The following is a 6,682-nucleotide window of genomic DNA, read 5'->3' on the forward strand; positions in this document are numbered from 1 at the left end:
GGTCCCTGCACTGGCTGGTTCCTCCCAGTCCCCCTCACTGTCACCCATCTCTCTGCCATCTTTGGAGTTACTACTTCCCTATAACTCTGATCTATGACCCCCTCTGCCTCCTGAATGATCCGAAGTTCATCCAACTCCTGCTCCAGTTCCCTAACACGGTCTTGGAGGAGCTGGAGGTGGGTGCACTTCCTGCAAGTGTAATCGGCAGGGACGTCGATGGCATCCCTCACCTCATACATGTTGCAGGAGGAACATTGCACTGCCTTCACTGCCATCCCTCTAAAGCTAACTTTTCTTTTCAAAAAACTGGGTCTAAAGAATACAACAAGCAAAATTCAGCACTTACCTACTTACCACAACAGGTGTTATTATTAGGTTAGAGGAGGAGGGTGGGTGGGGGGCACTACCCGTGTAGTGCCTCGGGTTCCTCTCCTTCGCGCTTTTAAGGGGGGAAAAAACCTACCCAGGTAAGCTTACACTAACTGCTTCCGGGTCCCGGCTGCCCCTCTGGTCGTCGTCACTTCCCCCTGGTGCTCCCGCTCTTTCTGTGAAGAGAGAGTGAAAGAGAAAAAAAAACACCGCTGCCCGCTACCGGTAAGCACTTTTAAAACCAAACGATCTTACCTTCGCTGCTGCTTCAGTAAACTACGGCTCCCTCACTTGACCACTTCCTCCCTGCCTGACACGCAGTAGCTGGTCCTTGAATAAGCTCCATATTTCAATCCTGCTGTTTCCTTCCCCATCCTATACATCCTAGAACTTGCCTAATCGCATCATATTAGCCTTTACTCCAGCAATAATTCTTATCCTGCGTTAGAGAGGAACCTCGATTATCCGAATACCAATTATCCAAAAATCAGATTATCTGAAAGTGATCACGTCTTTTGTTGACAGTGATTAAACAGGCACCGTCTCCAAATGACTGCCCACCCTCTCTCTCCCCACACTTTCCCTGGAGTTCTACAGAGGGGTGTGCCCTAAATCACCACCCCCACCCCTTTCTCCAGATAATCTCTCCATCATTGTCCTGTACAGGGCAGAGGTGGAACCAGTAAAATGTTGTGTCTGTGTCTGTGTGTGTGTGTGCTATTGGAGACATACCCCACAAAGGCAGCAGCAGCAGTCTAGTGGTTGGTGACCAGTCTGGTGGCCCTGGAGAGGGGGAGGGAGTGTACGGGGTTTGAAGGGGGTGGGGGGCGGTGTTGGACAGGGCCTCGTGAGCAGTGTGCTGCTGCAGTCTCCTGAATGAGAAGCAGACTGTAAAAACTCTGAGCCCCAGAGGAAAGGCATTTCATCGGTTAACCAAATAATTGATTATCCGAACGAAATAATGCCTGCCCATCACACTCGGATAATCGAGGATCCCCTGTATGCAACTAACCTTTTCCATTACTAAAATAACCATAACGGAATTGTGGTCACCGTCACCAAAGTGCATACCTTCGGCCAAATATAACATCTGATCAGGTTCATTACCCAGTACCAAATCCAATGTGGCCTCGCCTCTTGTTGGCTTGTCTACATACTGTGTCAGGTAACCATCCTACGTGTGTTGGACAAAAACGGACACATTTAAAGTAATCGAAGTATAGATTTTCCAGTCAATATTTGGAAAGTTAAAGTCCTCCATAACAACTACCCTTTTACTCTTGCTCCAATCAAGAATTATCTTCGCTATCCATTCCTCTACATCTCTGGAACTATTTGGAGGTCTAGAGAAAACTCCCAACAGGGTGACCTCTCCTTTCCTATTTCTAGCCTCTGCCCATACTACCTCAGTAGACAAGTCCTCAAACATCCTGTCTGCCACCGTAATACTGTTCTTGATGAACAATGCCACACCTCCCCATCTTTTACCATCTTCTCTGTTCTCACTGAAACATCTAATCCGGAACTTGCAACGACCATTACTGACCCTGCTATATCCATATCTCTGAAAAGGCCAAACATCGAAGTCCCAGGTACCAGCCCATGCTGCCAGTTTACCCAACTTATTCTGGATGCTCCTGGCGTTGAAGTAGACTCGCTCCTGGCGTTGAAGTAGACCTTCCTGCTTGCTGGTGAACTGTTGCAACCTTGAAACTATATTTCTGACCTCACTACTCAACTTCCTGGGCAGTGGGACTACAATTTCGGTTGACTTTCCTAGCAGGGGGATTGAGTTGACGAACTGTGACATTTTGCTACAGTTCTATAGAGCCCTGGTTCAACCACGCTCGGGATATTGTATTCAGTTCTGATCACCTCATTATAGGAATGATTTGGAAGCCTTAGACAGGTTGCAGAGATTTACCAGGATGCAGCCTGGACTGGAGGACATGGCTTATGAAGAAAGTTTGAGGGAGCTCGGGCTTTTCTCATTTGGAGCGAAGAAGGATGAGAGGTGATTTAATAGAGGTTTACAAGATATTGAGAGGCAGAGACAGCCACAGACATTTTTTCCTCTGGTTGGAAATGTCTATCATAAGGGGGAATAATTTTACACTGATTTGAAGATGTTTAAGGGGAAATGTCAGCGGTAGGTTCTTTACACAGATAGTGGTGGGTGCGTGGAATGCACTACTAACAGTGGTAGTAGAGTCAGATACATTCGGGACATTTAAGTGGATAGGCACGTGTGAGTTTGCACAATGAAAGGTCGGTAGGTTAGATTGATCTCAAGAGTATGATGAACGGCTGGCACAGTATCGAAGGCCGAAAGGTCTGAACTTTGCTACACTGTTCTATGTCCTAACAAATTTGTGAGGCATGATCTCCCATGCACAAAGCCATGCTGACTATTCTTAATGAAAGCCTGTCTTTCCAAATGCTTGCATATCTTATCTCAGAATCTTCTCGAGTAACCTATCGACCACAGATGTTAAGTTTACTGCTCTGTTCCATCCAAGAATTTACTTCGCAGCCCTTCTATAATAAGTGCACAACACTCACTATCCTCCTGTCTTCCTGGAGCTTACTAGTGGCTAACAATGATGCAAAAATAACAGCCAGGGCTACCACAAATTCTTTGCTATTAATTGGTTAATTGGTGCCTTTGGCAACTATATTGTTCACATTTGCAACTGTTTGTAAATTTGGCACTGGGCTATTTTCAGAAAAATGTGCTCTTGCCATTTTTGAATTTCCACATAAGGTTTTTGTTTCCACATAGTCACATCATGTGATGGACAGGTGAAATATAACAGTTTACCGTGGATATCTGACCAATAACTCATAAAACAGTTATTCATAATATTAAGACAACATCTCAGATACGTTTTGCGTATTCTAAATGCGATTGACAGAGCTCAGTGATCCTACAATAAATGAATCAGATCACTGAAAATGAATGCAGTTGTTCCAGCCTCAATCATCGACGAAGGAGATATTTGTGGGATATCCTCCTTCCTTTAGCTGTTTGATTTTCCATCTCCAGTCACAGCTGGAATTGTAAAAAAGAGCTTTGATCAGATATATTTGTATGGAACCAGTGTCGGTTCAAATGCAGCAAGACGCAGAGAACTGTCAGGCTCGTGCTGACAAATGACAAATGAATTTAGTGTCACACAGTGTTCAGTAAAGTCCTAATTTCAACCAAATGAAATCAAAGCAGTACCCGCCACCACCACCTTAAAGTTCATTGATGTTCCCATCACTGAATGCTGCACAAGTAACATTCTGCATTGGCTATTCATTTCTAGCTGAACCTGAATAACAACATGTTGCATCAGTAGGTCAGAGACTGGGAATTCCATGGCATCAACACTTGATTCTACCTGGGAAACAGTCGACCACTTGAAAAACAACTCTCTGCTCCATCCCATAGGGTCAGCAGTGTGCGCCATGTATATACTGCTGCTGCTCACGAAGATCCCTTTGGCAGCAGTCTCTGCAGCCATGATCAGTAACAAGAAAATAAAAGAGACAGCATTCGCAGTGATAACATGATGATTACCTTCAAACCAGAACACTTCAAGATTTCGGACGATATCACAGTTCTTTCATAAAAATGGGGGTGAAACTCTGGACATTGCTTCCTGACAGCACGGTTGCATGTGCTGACCCCAGCACGGACTACAGTGCCTCAAATGAGGGAGTTCATCACCACCTTCTACAGGGCAATTGGTATGAGAATTATGTGCTACTTTGAAAACATAGGAATGTGGCATTGGAAAAGCAAAGCCAATCAGGCAGCATTTGTGGAGCAGAAGAATTGAGATTTCGGGCATAAGACCTTCATGAGGAAGGGCTTATGCCTAAAACGTCGATTTTCTTGCTCCTTCGATGTTGCATGACCTGCTGTGCTTCCAGCAACACAATCTCGACTCTGATCTCCAACATCTGCAGTCCTCAAATTCTTCTACCTTGAAAAAACACCATACTTAGTTATGGACCCAGAACTAGCACAGACAAGCATGATGAAGAGGAATATTTAGTACAAATGCTAACGCCTTATTCAATGTGGTGTCGTACAGAGGCAAGTAAACACTTGACATAGAACCAGGTGTAGAGCGATGGAATCTGTACCAGTGACCGAGATGTGAGTCATTTCGTGAGGTGAAAAAGCAATCTACACAGATTTCAGAGACAGTAAATAATTTAATTATTCTCGCTGTTTAATGCGTTTAACAATTTGATTGAAAGACAGTTCAGCATATTCTACAACGGTTCTCTCAACTTAGTCTCAGTTACAGCACAATGGCAACTGTTTTTTTTTCCAGCAACTCAGCACAAAACCTATTTCATATGCAAGGTCAGGCATCCATGTGGGACTGCAACCAAAGAAATGCATGCATCTCCATATCAGATAAACCACCAGCATTGTTCATAAAAAGACAAAACTCCCCGAGATAACCACTACTAAAACAAATGACTTCCTTCCATTATTCACGTTCATTTCCTTCCGCTCAACTCGCAGCAATAACATCACGAGTGAGTGCACAAAATTGATCTGAGTCTCCAAAGGCATTATTTGAAGCACAAATCTAATGTGTAACCTGAGAAATGAACAGGAATTGATGTTTTCTCTGAAGGGTCTCTTTGGCAGTTTGTGATTCCATGAATCCGTGGGTCTGCTTGATGTTTCAGTAATTACATTGGCTGCAGTCTCTCTCCAAAACAATGCAAATTTTAGAAATTTTACAGTGCACAAGGAAGCCATTTCAGCCATCGTGTATGTACTGGCTCCTAAAAGGGATACCCAGCTCGACCAGTTCTGCATCTCTCTGTCGCCCTCTCCTTTCATCACTTTCAAATATATATACAACTCTCTTCTGAAATCTCCTATGGAACCCATCTCCACCACACTCCAAAGTAGTGCAGTCCAATTCTTCACAACTCAGAGTAATAACACCTAATGGTACAACATGAGAGCAGTACAAAATCAGAGGGAGGTGGCTCAGCAGGTTGAAGCATTTGTCAAGAAGCACATTGCAAAACCTAACAACTCTGGTGCTAAAGAGATTTCTCCTTATCTCATTCCTCGCTCTCTTGCTGAAAAACTTTAAATTATAATCCCATTTACTGACCTACCAAATATTAGAAACAAAATATCCTTCTTTACCCGCCAAAATTGTTCATAATTTCCAACACCTCAATGAAGTTACCTCTTCTCTGGTCCAAGGAGAACAATCCGAATTTCTCCAGTCTTTCCTTCTGTCTAAAATCCCACATCCTTGGTAGTTAGTACACACTGCTGCTACTGAGCACCAGTGGTGGAGGGGGTGAATGCTGCAGATGTATTGCCAATCAAGTGGGCTACTTTTTCTGAAGTGGAGCATTGTCGGAGTTACACCCATTCAGGCAATTCGGAAGCTTTCCATTCTAATCCTGATTTGCGCCTCGTAAAGTGTGGGCGGTGTTCCGGGAGTCAGATGTTGACTTACTCGACAAAATTTCTGAACTGCTTGTGTCACCTTTGTATTTATGTGGCAATATTTGAGTTGTATCAAGATTTAGATCAAGAGTAACTCTGAGAAGATTAATCGAGCATGTTCAGAGGCAGAGAGAAGTTCCCTGTCTTCGAAAGGGTGATTTTGAGCTTTTTTGACGACAGCTCCCCATCTGTGGTAGAACAGCCCTGCTGATAGACGTGTTCCAGAAATTGTATTCATTGGTCACTGGAGAGGGGTTATGGGGTTCCACATGAGAAAAGTATGATTTTTGAAGGATTCTTGCCATCATTAACGTTCATTGATATCTTTCCCCTTCACATTTAAGTGGTCTCCAAATGCTGATGCTCAGTAAATATTATTTGACTTCTTTCGTCTCCGCTGCATCTGCTCCCAGGAGGACCAGTTCCAATACAGTACAACGCAGATGGCCTCCTTCTTCAAAGACCGCAATTTCCCCCCAGACGTGATCGATGATGCCCTGCACGGCATCTCCTCCACTTCCCACTCCTCTGCCCTTGAGCCCCGTCCCTCCAATCGCCACCAGGACAGAACCCCACTGGTCCTCACCTACCACTCCACCAACCTCCATTTACATCGTATCATCCGTCGTCATTTCCGCCACCTCCAAACGGACCCCACCACCAGGGATATATTTCCCTCCCCTCCCCTATCAGCATTCCAAAAAGACCACTCCCTCCATGACTCCCTCATCAGGTCCACACCCCCCACCAACCCAACACCCACTCCCGGCACCTTCCCCTGCAACCGCAAGAAATGCAAAACTTGCGCCCACACCTCCCCCCTTACTT

This window comes from Chiloscyllium plagiosum, chromosome 49 (assembly GCF_004010195.1).
Source record: "Chiloscyllium plagiosum isolate BGI_BamShark_2017 chromosome 49, ASM401019v2, whole genome shotgun sequence".
NCBI lineage: Eukaryota > Metazoa > Chordata > Chondrichthyes > Orectolobiformes > Hemiscylliidae > Chiloscyllium > Chiloscyllium plagiosum.